The 14,742-nt window shown below is 33.2% G+C and overlaps 1 protein-coding gene across 8 annotated transcripts in view; it reads right to left on the bottom strand.

The window, feature by feature from the left end:
- The window catches only part of STARD13 (StAR related lipid transfer domain containing 13), a 624,823-nt gene that overhangs the window by 99,265 nt on the left and 510,816 nt on the right, over nt 1–14,742 (bottom strand). Inside the window, exon 1 of one of the 8 annotated variants that reach the window (XM_074216057.1) lies at nt 8,763–8,780. The exons of the other annotated variants lie outside the window; for them this stretch is intronic. The gene's annotated coding sequence lies outside the window, so the exon portion shown is untranslated. Of the gene's footprint in view, nt 1–8,762; nt 8,781–14,742 lie in introns of those variants that run through there. 8 annotated transcript variants of the gene reach the window in all.

Genomic DNA, 14,742 nt, shown 5'->3' with positions numbered 1-14,742 from the left:
ATGCAGGTCCATATCTATCCAAACATTTTATCTCTCCTCATATCATGCTCTACAAACAATAGATGATTAATACTTGTTAAGTTAATGATCATCTGATATTGCTACCACCCTACCCTACTACAGACCTATAATTACCACATGCTTGAACTACTGCAACAGACTGATCCTTGTTCTCCTTAGTTCAAGTCATTCTTTCCTCCATTCTCTCCTTCATTTATCTCTCAAATAGGTATTTCTAAAAAGTAGGTAGTACTTACCCCACCCCCACCTGCATTCAATAACCCAATGGCTCCTTATCTACAGAATGAAAAATAAAATTCTGTTTGATTTTTAAAAGCCCTTCATAATCTGCCCCCTTTCTTCCTTTTTGGTCTTAACTCTTCTTACCTTACTCTTTTTCTTGTACTCTGTGATCCAGGGATTGGTCTTTCTTCCTGTTCCTCAGCACAAGATACTCCATCTACCATCTCTGAGCATCTTCATTAGTTCTTCCCCTTGCCTGGTGTCCTCTCTTTCCTCATCTCTGTCTCCTGGCTTCTTGGTTTTCTTTCAATTCCAACTAAAGGTATCATTTCCTGCTTTATGTCCAGAACTCTCTGTCTCAAGTACCAAGTTGGACATGAGAGTGGACATTAGCTATGGGAAACTATGAAGAGCTAAAGTGCTACCATAGTATACTTGAGATATTTAAGAACCAGAAGAAGGTTCATCCTCTATGAGGGTCACTTTACATATAGACAAGGAAGAGATTTCAGCTGACTGAGAAGGATGGTGGGGGCTGCAGTGTGCACAGGTGGTAGGAATATAGAAGGATCACAAATCCATCAAAGTATCCCTTCAAAAGAAGTGAGTCTAGTTAGATGATAATCTCTTCTGGGAAACCTCAGTTATCCCCAAGGGCAGCATTTCCCTTTAGAGAGGATCCTCTAAAAGCTTGCTAAAAGCTACTAAAAAGATGTGAATAGTGATTGATTATCAGAAGTGGACTCCCCCCCCCCACTTTGTAATATCGACTTCACTTGAAAAACAAAACATAGGATTTTACTAGAGAAAAAGTGCATCTAACAGGGAAATGAAGTCGATAAAGCACTAAGGAGTCTTAATTAAATTTAGCTATTTACCAACTAAGTGCTTCAAGGCTCCAGGGTGATTATCAGGACTAATCAGAATTTCAAATGACACTGATAAAAATGACACTACCAGACAGGGGAAGTAAAATCTTAAAATAAGCAAAGGTGTGTGATCTTTAGATTGTTTCATTTAATCTTTTTTCCTGTAGGGAGAAAGTATTTTTAAATATTTTCACTAGTTGCTAAACAAAAATCAAATTTTTTCCATACAGCAAACAAAAGCATAGAATGTGTAACCTTGGGGCAAAGTCACAGTAATCTCTCTGGGTCTCAGTTTCTTTATCTATAGAATGAAAGAGTTGGTTATTCAAATCTATAATATAAATTGATGTAGTCGAAGATAGAATATGATACCTCATGTAGAACTTTGGTCAATTCACTAAAAAGTACTTAAAATTTAGAATATTATCTCAGAAATGCCTGAAGAATAAATAGTGCCTTGCATACAGTGTACCTCAATATATACACTTAAATTTTATATATCTTCTCATCTTACAATTTATATTTGAAAAATTACATGTAAAACTTTTAAAATGGAAGCTTATTTTAAATACAGTTAAAGATGACTTTTAAAAAAGATAATCATAGTAAATCCTACAAAACAAAAACCAAAGATGACTCTTCCATAAAGGAAAAATGATCTCCTTCCATTAATATATTTCATATATTTAAATTGTTATACATCAGAATTAAAGATGAGTAACTTGTAAATTTAAATGAGTAAATTTACCCATTCTAAATATATTTTGCTCAGAAATTCAAAGTACTCAGACAAATAAAACTTGCTTTATTTAATAGTGAAGGCCATATTTCTACATGTTTATCTATGGAAAACTACTTTTTGTCTGGTAATTGTGTTTTTCAGTGGCAGAAAGGATGCTGAATAATTTTAAAAAAAGTATGGGAAGAAGAATAAAAGGAGAAATGTTTTTTGACTCAAGGAAATGAGCTTGTTTGGGAAAATGAATTTGTAGTATTTTTGAATGAATAATGTACTACAGCTGGTACAGTCAATTTATGTTAGTCCTAACAATTTAAAGTAACAAATACTGTAACTCTTGACATCACATACTTTTCATGGTACACACAGCCCTTACTTATATAAACATATACACATACCAATATGTGATGTGAACTTCTATATCTTGAAGCAACTTCAAGGAAAAATTTGTTTTTATAAAAGAACACATATTTTCCCATGCTTCTTCAATTCTTGTGCAAGACATTTTTATGAGATTCAAATAAACTATATTTTGTTTGGTTTCTTTTGTTCTCCCCTCCTTGCTAGATTGAAGCATACTCTCAGAATCACTTTACAATGATAAATTCTCTTTTTATGCTAATAAAATTATTTAAACCAATGGTTAACTTGAGGATCAAACAATTCAAATGGATAAATTCTTTAACCACTCTGGATATTGCAAACCACTTATTTTCTCTAAGCAGACATTCATTTTAGATTCATTCTATTCCCAAAAAAATGCTTGTTTTGGTTAGGATGAACTTTATTCCAGTAACTCAACATTTGATCACTACAACAGCATTTGTGCTTTACTGCTATGCTGAAGAAAACTCAAAAGTTATTGGAAAAGGCCCAGAGAACCTTACTTTATTTATGGCTCAACTGAAAGAAGTGTTTTTTAAAGTAATGAAGGCACAATACTGAAAACTCCTCGCCCACTAAGGGCAAAATCCATGGAGAATATTCCTCTTAGGATATCTCATAGCTCACTAAATTATTCTTCATTTTCCTTGCGTTCACCCAAGTAATGTTCAGCCTTTGTTCAGTCACCTGGAACTGACAGCTATTTTTTTAATGTTAAGAATACCATGGCAACTAGATCAGTAGAATCAAGAACAACTATGATTGGGAGTATCTATAATCTGAGTCAAGAAAAAAAATACACTTCCTCTATTACATAAGGGAAGCTTAGGAAGATAGACCTAGGAACAGTTATTTCTAACTGGAAAACAGCCCATTAGACACAAGAAACTCAGTTTTCCCCCCCTAGAAATGTGAGATGTATGATTTATGGATGGACCTATTTGGATCCTTTGAAAGATTTGGGTGGAAAATATGCCTTTGAAATCTGGAAGTATGAATTCTATTTTTATCAGCTTCTCAAAAAGATGGAGGAAAGACTAAATAATAGACTATTTTAAACAATGAAACTTAAAAAAGGTAGGATTTTATAGGTAGGAATTAAACAGTAATTGAACAGTATTCAGTTTAAGAGAAGGTATAACTTTTCTATATATTTATAAACAATTTCTTCCTCTGTAGTGGAAATTTAAGGTTATATTAAGCTATGAAAATTAGGAACAGAGATCAAATTATTTAGTCTGTGACTCAAGTTATACTCATTAGTACAATGTGACTAGAACTCTGGTTTCTTCCAACCAGGCAAAAGTTCCCTAAGATCCTAACAAATTAGAAAAGCTTCTCTTATGGGTCCACCTACTAGCTTACATACCTCACAGCCATTAACCAAACCTGACTATTGGCCAAGTCACCTTTTTTCTCTTTAAGTTCTATAAAAAGTTTCCTTCATCTGAGAACATACTGACTTGAACATATTCACCTATTCTACTTAACCAATATCAAATTCGATAGTTTCCCTTACCTCCTACCCAAACCTAGTCTCCCAACCTCTATTTTCTATTCCTGAAACCCTGATTTTCCTCTGTCACCCAGATTGGAATCCTCTGTTGTCTTTGCTATCTTTCAACACATCTCAGACTATCCTGCTTTGGTGAAAGAATATTTGAAGCATTTCTGTGGTTTCTCTTGATAAAACATGCAGAGAAAATTATGATAAAGTATCTTTGCCTCAACCATTTATACTATGTGAAAAGAGATTAAGTGAAAGATTATAAATGCTTCTACAGATTACATAGTTTTCTTCATAGTCACTTAATAAATAGACTTCTTTTTAACAAATTTTCCCCTTTTAACTATTCTTAACCTTGGCATGAAATATAGTTCATATTTTCATACAGAATTTATATTTTCCTGACCTTGTTTTACCTGAGGAGAATGAGTAAATGGCCTTCTTTTTGATTTTTTTTATTCTATATCAGGAAGGGCAGTACAAATTTTGAATTAACCCCTAAATACTTTTATTCACTATTTTTGTTGTAGTTTTCAGCAGATCTGAGACTTCAGTATGAATAAGGAGTTCCCAGTAAGGAAAGTCCCCCTACCAACACTAATCAACACCTTCTCTGCAACTTAGAGGGTTTGGAGAGTTTTCTGGAGTATTGAAGTTAATGACTTGCCTGGGATCATACATTCACCCTGTGCCAGAGGCAGGACTGAATTTCCTGTTTCCAAAGTAAGTTCTTTACCCATTCTCTGCCATACTGTTTCTTATCAATATATTTGATATTTTTAAAAAAAAACAACTTAGGAAAAAATAGGTTGGAAAGAAATTGTTACCCATGAAGTGGTTCTAACTTCTTTTTTAGTTCTATCTTATGTATTGAAAAGGAATATATTCTCAGATTAACCACTGATTTTTCATATAGGGAACCTTTGCACTTTTAAAAAAATAAATCATAAAATGAATCTTGTTATAAATTTATCATGATTCTCTCACCCAAAGATCCAAAATTGACAGTTACTTTTTACTAAGTAAGTGTGCTGGACAGGTTCTTTTCAAATTATATTCAAGCAGATTCGTTTCTTTTTCCCTAATAACTGTTGTTTTCACATAGGATTTCTGCTATTGGTTCCACAGATTTATTGCTTAATGGTAAGCATACTTATACTCTAATGATTAAATTTTTCTATGAAAACTAAAGGACTACCTCATCCTCTTTAAGTATCAGTTTGGGGTGAGGGGAAAGAAGAGGTGATCTGTGATTCTGATCAGGAGAAAAATGTTGCATCTTTATTTTCATTAACTTGTAATTAAAATTCAGTATTTCCTTTAATTATTTAAAAATATTTTAATTGGTCCAAAGATTTCATCCAATAACTAAAGGGTCTATGCCAGAAAGAACAACTTCTATCCTAAAAACTACAGGTAAGAAATAATAAAAACCACCTACAAAGATGAGGTACATCATAGAAAAGGTAAACTTTTCTGAGTGGGATAATGATTATCCTTTGAAAAATGCTTATTATTGAGCATGAGGAATTTTTCAATATCCAAAATGAGAAACCAAGGAGAGTAGAATTTTTCAATATCCAAAATGAGAAACCAAGGAAACCATCTAAAATTGGATCTAGGTGCAGAATGAGAATGACAAGGGTGAAGAGATGAGATGACAGTGCACTCAACCTGGGGGCAGTATTCCACTAATCAACTGTAAGAAGTAGGTGAGGTAGAGTATTAGAAGAATTATCTCTTTGGTTTTTATGACTAGAGTAAAAAGTACTGGGAAAGCCTAGTTTAAAATTGGATGTGCAAGATTTCTAGCACATCATGGCTTTCTAAATCTAATGACAGAAAAGCCTAAGTAGGTAGACCAGAAGGTATAGCAGATAGAAGACTAGTTTTGAAGAAGTGAGTTCATATCCTATCCTCAGGCATTTATCAACTGCATGATGCAGAGCAAATCAATTTGCTTATCCCAACTTGTATTTCATCATCTGTAAAATGGAGCTGCACAGTGAATAGGGTAGCAAGTTAAGTCAGGGAGAACTCTAATCTGACCTCAGATACTAGCTGTGTGTCCCTGGACGAGTCACTAGCAAATCACTTTGCAAGAAAACCTCAAGACCTGAAGTGTCAGATAAGACTGAAAACAACTGAACAACAACCAAATGGAGATTATGATAACACTTACTTTACAGGATTGTTGTGAGGATCAAGCAAAATAACATAGAGGCATATAAATGTTATGATAATAGTGATGATGATGATGATGATGATGATGATAGTGAATGCATACTGAACTCCAAAATAGATAGGATAGTACATAAGAAATTTAGTTTATCTGCATGGATGTCTTAGGTCTTCTTGTTTCTTTACTGCTGAAAGCCTAACCTGGCTGTTAAAAGAGCAAACTTCCAGGAGAATCTTAATTAAATTATCACTAATGGATAATTAAGATGTGAAGTTTCAATTTTGGCTTTCATAAAGGAAAAGGATCAAGGGAAGGTTGCTTATGTGTATTTGTCCTTTGTCGTCCTTCAAAGGATAATATTGTAGTTTTAAGAAAGAATTATAGTAGAGACTATTAATTTTTAGTTTATGTGCTATTTCCTTTAACAGAATGTTTGGAGGGAGAGATTACAGAAGGCAGAAGGAAAAAGCTATACACATTTATACTTTCTTTTACAATTATGATTCCTGAGTATTTTTTAAATTCAATTATAATAATTAGACAATTTTCTTTCATCACACTAAAGTATATTAAATCTATTTTCATGACACTAAATGCTTTTTCTCTATAGAAATAGCTAGCAACCGATAGACTTGAGATTAGAATTCTACATGAATGAAAATATCGATACAAATATTTTCAAAAAGAGGCATAAGAATAAAAACACACATATATGTATAACATTATTATGCTGGATCATTGAAGTTTATTTTGCTTTTGAATCTTAACTAAGGATTTGCAGAATTACCAATGTAGAAATTTTGCCTAAAGATAATGAATAACTAAAAAGTTAATTGTTTGAAGACATTTATAAAAATCATTTCATTGACATTCAAAATATTCTTGGGAGGCAGAGAAATGACTAGAAATATCTCTATTTTAAAATGAAGTAAACTAACCCACCAAAATATTAAGTGACTTTCTAGAGGTCACCAAGGAACTACATAGTATTAGAGAACTTAAGTTTTCTGACTAGGTGTCTATAATGATATATGATATGTCAATATTGACATATAGATCAATATCAATATATCAATATCTATATGTAACCAGCCATCTGCATGACAATCCAAATTAGACAAATGAAACCTGACATGAATAACAATATTGGAGACTGAAAAATATTCTTTCTCACTATAAATATGAATAGGGTGCTAACCCTGTTACATCTCAGCACACAGGATGAAATTTAGTTAATAATAGCTGTTGCCTGACAGTATTAGCATAAATATGTTAGACTATGAATGATATACCATTGGATAGGACACCTTACCTATGGCACTAATTCATTATACATGGATTGGTAATTTAGGTTATATAGAATTGTCTATTGACATTATATTCTATTCCCTCATTCTTCTAGACAGAAGGAAACACATAAAACCTCAAAAAGAAGGAAAACAGAGCATTCAATTATCAATTTACTGAATCTTACAAATGTGATAAGACAAAATATCTCATTTACTGAAAAAAACCAAAGAAAGGTCCCCATAGAAACCAATAGTGGTTAGTAATTTTACACTCTCATTTAAAGGTGCCAAAAACAAACAAAAACTAAACCCCAAAGTCTAATGAGATCAGAGTATCAGGAAAACTATAAAAAAGGATCAATACTTTTTTCTTTCTGGTTGTCTCCATCAAGAGTCACTATGCCCTCTCTCCATGTAAATGAAATCAATCAGTGGGGATTTCTGTAAAATACATAAAACAGTCATCTTCCAGACTCTACTAGAAGATAAATGATTCCAGACATTGGATTGCAGCCATTTTCCCACACATGCTACGGAGTTTTTGTCATCCATATTGGGCCATAACACTGAGCGGTTTTTGCTTTTTTTTTTTCTTCTCCTCTGAGTTTACAGCCAATGCTTCCACTTCTGGCTTGGAACAGACTACACACACTAGAACCACTGCAAAATAGTAGTCATTTTTCTGTAGAAACTGCAAGAGAATCATCTAAGTCCAAATAAAGAGGTCCTTAAGTTCCCTTTCAGAACTCTTCATGTATTTTTCTCTTTTGCTATTTATTATTGCTAATGCAACCTTGTCATTCCAAAGGATAGCTTTAGACCCTTCTGGAATTAGCCAAATTGCTACCTAATGAACCAAAAGGCATCTAACTCCAAAAATAAACACATGAGTGTACCTTATTATTAGGAATAACTCAAGTCTAACAAATTCAATAACTTGTTAACACAAAACAATAAGATTATAGTATATTTTTTGCCCCATAACATGATGTTCTCTGGAGAATGGTAAAAGCGAAAAAGACCTTGTGGCAGCTGACTTATTTATTTTTCCTAAAAATGTATGCCAATATCAGTAAAGTGATTTAGGAGACACATAGGAAATTTGGGGCATATCCAGGATTAGCTGAGTAACCTATGCTCAATGGAATAAACAACTAAGTACAGTTTCTTGCCAGCTGCTTAAAACCGAAAGATAGGCCACTCTCTTACTAAAGTTGTCTTTTAGGAAAGAGGTTCAGTAATTTTCATCCTCTTTAAAGAAAAATAAGAACCTAAAATTACGTAAAATAACCATATGAGGTTGAGTAAGAGGACTGCTAAATCTTATTTGTATGGTAGCAGTTTTCAATTGAAAGAAATCGTGAATAACTAAAGTGGCACATAGTTGCCTTTTTTATTAAAACCAACTTCCACTCAAATTGGATGTCAGTGTTTCCAAATCTTCTTTGGAAGATATGGTATACATCCATCAGTGCTCATCAAAGTGGGAGTAAAAGTAACTGCTGTCGACCCACCACCCTATTTCTACTACTTTCGGATAAAAACTTACTTTGTCTAAAAATGTCCTTAGGCTCTGAACCCAAATCACTTTCTTCATTTCATTTTCTGCTTCCTTCAAAACAGCTTCTCAGACTCTGACAGATGGCCTCTCTGTCACTGAGTGCTTCTTTCTCGTTATCTTTGCCAGCTAATCTTTCCCCGATGCTTAGCTGTTGTCTGTGAGACCGAGTTCTACATCATCCCTGGTCTGATCAATGGTCTGCTCAGTTTGAGGTTGGCTTTTTTAGCCACGCCCCTAGCTCTAAAAGAAACCAAGGGAAAAAAACCCCAACAACCTCACAGCTGGATTTCCTATAAATCATTCCATTTCACACTGGTTGTGCAGCTATAGCAAAGGCTGCTCCTTCATCACTACTAATCCAAAGAGCAATCCTTCACCTGGATGGTAGGCACCTCATAGTCACACCCATATTTTCCAACAAATCTTACACTCTTAGAGGAAGAGATGAAATATATTAAGTAGCTAGCTCTAAGCATACACATATAACCAGTTTAAAATATGCCTGGATGATTATAATTTAAGTCTAAACCCCCCAAATTCTGTTCCATATCTCAAATGAATATAGAGAAAGTGCAAGAAAAAACTGTGACCTAACCTGAAACAAAGGTCCTCTTTCTTATTCAGGTAAAGCAACATCTAAGCACCCAGCTCTGTTTTTAGTCTACACTATTATATCACCAACAAGTTCAAGGAAGGAAAAATAAATACATGTTCAAGAAATTATACAGTATATCCAAAAACATTAAAAAAATAAAATTTTGCTGATGTCTTTTGTACATTACAGTCATTTTTTGCTTTTGATATTCCTCCTTCCAGTTGAACCCTTTCTTGTGATAAAGTAATAGAATAAAACAGCTGCCGCAGACAGTATGGCAATATTGCCCCAATCCCATTTCCCCGCTGCTTTTCTTCCCACTTTTACTGAGAGATGAGAAAAGAGAATGTTTCATTTTTCTGTTCTCTGGGACCAAGATGGGTCATTGCACGTAGTCTGAGTTCAATTGCCTTTCAGCAATATTTAATTTATGTTTTTGTAGCTTGTGTCTACTAAGGGCCATCCTTCAAGAGTTGGGGTCTAGTCAATTAACAAGGAAAACACCAACCTGTAAAATCTATAGACAAATCAATCCATTCTATTGAGACTGAAATATTTTGCAAAACATACAAGCATTAAACCTTGTTTAACAATATTGCCATGCTATTAAAGACTTAAGAGATTTTCATTGAGTTAGAAGGAATATGCGCCAGGTTAAAGATATGAATATCAATATAAGCCAGGTTAAAGATATGAATGATGCATGTCTTTACTCAGAAGAAGACAAGCACTAAACAAAGTACAATAGCCTGTGATAAGCTAAATGGAGCAAAGGTACATTGAGGTCAATGGGTAATAGAATATATGCTGAAAATATGTGACTTTTTAATATTTCAATTATTTCTAAGGATTTATTCCTACTTGCCACAGAGGAAGGGAGGGAAAGGGGGAGGGGGGGAGAGAGAGGGAGAAAAAAGTAGTGAGAGAGGGGAGGGGATAGAAAATACAGTGAACCAAGAAAAAGATTGAGGTTAAAAAAAGTCTTCTTACAGATTGGTGTAGTAAATCACAAAGATGACTTTTTCCTAGGCTATAAGAAATCACATATGTTTGTGTGTGTGTGTGTGTGTATGTATGTATGTATGTAGATATATGAAAAAAAACAGAGGAGGCAGAATGGTATGTTGGAAAGAACTCTCAACGGAAAATCGAGACCCCACTAGGCAGCTAGGTGGCGCAGTGGATAAGCACGGGCCCTGGAGTCAGGAGGACCTGAGTTCAAATCCGAAATCAAACAATTAATAATTACCTAGCTGTGTGGCCTTGGCAAGCCACTTAACCCCACTGCCTTGCAAAAACTTTAAAAGAAAAGAAAGAAAAGAAAAGAAAATCAAGACCCTAAAGCTTTTGGTCAGGCTCTGTTACTAACTACTGTGTCACTTTTTCTGGATCTTAATTTCTTTACCAGTAAAATGAGGAGGTTTGAAATAAATTTTTTAAAATTTTTTTTGACTTTGTAAAAAAATTTATTAAGGCAATGAGGTTAAGTGACTTGCCTATGGTCACACAGCTAGGTAATTATGAAGTATCTAAGGTCACATTTGAACCCAGGTCCTCCTGACTCCAAAGTTGGTGCTCTATCCACTGCATCACCTAGCTGCTCCTTGAAATAATATTTTTAAGTTCTCTACTAACTCTTAATTTGCAGTTCAAATGAAATCAGAAATTTATAGTAGATTAACAGACTGAATTATGCCACTCAGTTTTGGAACAAAGGAACAACTGCTAGCTATCTAAATATGTACTTTTTATATTGAAATGTAATATTTTAACACAACAGATAACCCTCACACACTTAAACATAAACATAACCTCCTAAAAGAGTTGTTGTGACCAATACTACATATCATATTGTAGTTCACATCATGTATTTTGTTCTCCCATTTGCAACCCTACCTACAAGGAATTACATGTTTCTTTTAATACTTTATATTCATAAGACCTCACCCAACAATAATATTTCATTGAAGTAATATATAAGAATTTTCCCCTAATCGGTGGTCATATTTCTTTCTACACCTTTTTTGAAATAAATAATATTACTATGAATATAAAATATGTAACTTTTCTTGTGGGCATAAATTCACTGGTAAAATCTCTGGGTTAAAAGTATATTATCAATTTAATAACTTTTCTTAAATAATTCCAAATATTTTTCCAGAACAAAATCAGACCAAATTATAGTGGCATCAGCAGTGAATTAGTATACTTATATTTGCATAGTTCCTTCAAAATTTAGTTTTACCATTTTAAACTATCTTTTGAATTTGTTGAGTATGAGTCCACAGTTCAGCTATTTTGCATTTCATTCACCTGATTATTATTGATTTTGAATTTTTCAGATTTTTTTAGATTTACATTTCTTCTTTTGATAAGATTTTTTTTAAAAAAAACCCTTGATTTCATCAAATAAGGGAGAACTTCTAAACTTTTGGATTTATGTCAAATTTTCTATTTGGGGGACATTAAACATGTATCAATAATAAATGTACATATTTTTCCAAACCTATACTTTTTTCTTTTCATTCTAGTTGAAATAATTTTGATCACAAAGACTTTAAATTTATAATTAGAGGTGTCTATTTCATTAAAAAAAACATCCATTGTATACAAGAATTTTCCTTCCAAACTGTTTATTTTAAAATACCATTACCAGCAGAGAAAAGACACAAAGTTGGCAGTCTATTCCCAAGTAAGTGAAACATCAAGGTCTTTTAATGAAACTAATTTATCTACATAGAGCAAATCAATGATGCTTCTTATTTTCACTGAAATCTAAATGTATGGTGTCAACTAATCAGCATGAACACCATCTAATATAATACATATAATCTAATACAAAATTTCACAAACTAGGCAAGCGTAGTATAAAACAACTGGGTCAAAATTTCATTTCTTACAATTAACATGACTCTTCTGTGACCCTGAACAAGCTAGTTAACTTCCTTGGGCCTCAATTTCCTCATCTTTAAAATGAAGGAGTTAGTTTAGATGATTTAGACCTAAAAGGAATCACAGTTGTTGATTTACTACCCTATGATCTTAATGCCCACAATGTACTTAAAATTTATTATATTTTATTTTTAATTAATGGAATAAAAGAAGCACTTCCATAACAGAATAATTTAAAAAGATGATTATATACGAAACTGCAAATTTACTATGAACTTGTTATCCTTTTTAAATGTATGATAGTTTTTATGCAAATTTCTTCCCTGCTCCCATAGATGGCTATCATTAGACAAATATGTGTGTGTGTGTGTGTGTGTGTGTGTGTAAATAGTCATAAAATTATTCTATACATACTTCTATTTATGAATTCTTTCTCTGGATGCAAACAGTATCTTCCTTCACAGGTCATTTACAGTTAATTTGGGCATTTATAATAGTCAAAATGACTTAGTCACTCAAAGTTTTTTTTTTTTTTTTAGGTTTTTGCAAGGCAAATGAGGTTAAGTGGCTTGCCCAAGGCCACACAGCTAAGTAATTATTAAGTGTCTGAGACTGGATTTGAACCCAGGTACTCCTGACTCCAAGGCTGGTGCTTTATCCACTACACCACCTAACCGCCCCTCAAAGTTGTTCTTAAAACAATACTGCTGTTACTTTATACACTATTTCCTAGTTTCTGCTTATTGCCTTCTTCAACTCTTCCCAGAAATAGGCCATATCTATTTTTATTGTCAAATTTTTGTATTCCTCAGGATAATCCTGAAGGCAACAAACATCTACAACCTTTCTATCTCTGCAGTTTCAAGCACAATAACTTGCATGTAGAAGTCTGCTATTAAATGAATGAATGTACAATACCATCACTTCCAAAGGATATTTTGCTTTGTATAGATAGGATCAAGCCCTTAGCATTCTTCCTTTCCAGTGACAATTAAATACCATCTTCCCATTTTTTAAATTGCTCTTATTTAAACAGTCAAAATTTTTAACTAACAAGTTGCTTGGACAAGTAAATACAATGAATCAAGTATACAGGTGCCCACAAAACAGGTAACAGAGGGTGCTAACTTGCATAATGAACACTTAACATATATTCAAAAGCCTCTAATATCTTATGATCACTTTTCACATAACAAGCAAGAATTTTTTTTTAATGATGAATGTTTCAGAGGCCTTCAAAATACTATATATGCCTTTGATATTGTTTCAGTTGCAGTCATCCCTGGGTACATTGAAAAAATAAACAACCTTAGGTTAGATATTTTATAAAGATAAATACTACATAACATAAATGCTGTCCCAAAATGTCATATCTATAAGTGGGCATTAAAATCTTGCATTTACATAGTTCCTTATTGCTTCTGATTCCCATTAAAACAAACTCTCCAAAAAGAAATCAACTCTTATCTAGTTATTGTAAAAATTCACTTTAGTATTGAATACTTGCCTTTTAAAATGTCAAATTGTTATGCTATAAGGCCAGTTTGTACAAACCAATCTGTCTTCTACTTTTGTGTTATGTTGTTATGCTAAAGGAGTCTATGTTAATAGGATGAGCAATAGAATAATGAACCTTTTTGAATTCTCTCAAAAAAATTAAATTACATAAATAAAATGGACTGAATGATGACAATATGGGATTTCCATAAGGGAAACTTGAGAGCAAATAGGGCAAATTAGAGTTCAAAAATACCAGCACTGCCTTAACCAATACATATGTAATTCATTAATTTAAATAAAAGAACATACAGATGTTTTTTCTTTTGGATTATAACACATATATTATATGATCTTATGGTTTTAACATATATGCTTTAAGTATGTCAAACCTAGAAAACATAACATGAGAACACAAAAAACTTGGAGAATGGAGATATTGTGAAAAGCCTAAAAAGTCACATCAGCATCTTTCCTACAAATCTAGTGCTAGCCTGGGTCTTTGTTGCCAAGGAACTGAATCTCTATGTGGTAAAGAAAGATGGTAGGCTTAGAAATTCATCAGCTTCAAACATAAAAACAGTAATAACAAGGCAGAAAAACACCTTTACTATGTTAATGATCATTTTATTTCATGTAGGGTATTAATAAAGTAACCCACAGCCCTTTTACTCTTCTTCCCTATTCCCACCCCCACCCCCCAAAAAAAATTTTCACAAAGCAGCTCTGGACTCACATCCTTCTGAGTTCATATTTTAGGGAGATAGTCCTTGGGTCAAGTTCTCATTCGGAACAATTCAGAACCCTTTGCCTAAGGATTTCCATAACACAAAAGAGAATAAATATAATTCCTCTTCCACAAAATAGCCAATCAAGAACTTGAAGACACACCTTATCTACCCCCCCCCCCAAATCTTCTCTTTTTCAACACAATCAATTCTTCCAACCTATGGCCATATGGCATAAGGGCAACACTTTTCACCA

This window comes from Macrotis lagotis, chromosome 1, assembly GCF_037893015.1.
Source record: "Macrotis lagotis isolate mMagLag1 chromosome 1, bilby.v1.9.chrom.fasta, whole genome shotgun sequence".
In the NCBI taxonomy this organism is placed as follows: domain Eukaryota; kingdom Metazoa; phylum Chordata; class Mammalia; order Peramelemorphia; family Peramelidae; genus Macrotis; species Macrotis lagotis.
This window is presented reverse-complemented; position numbering and strand designations above follow the sequence as displayed.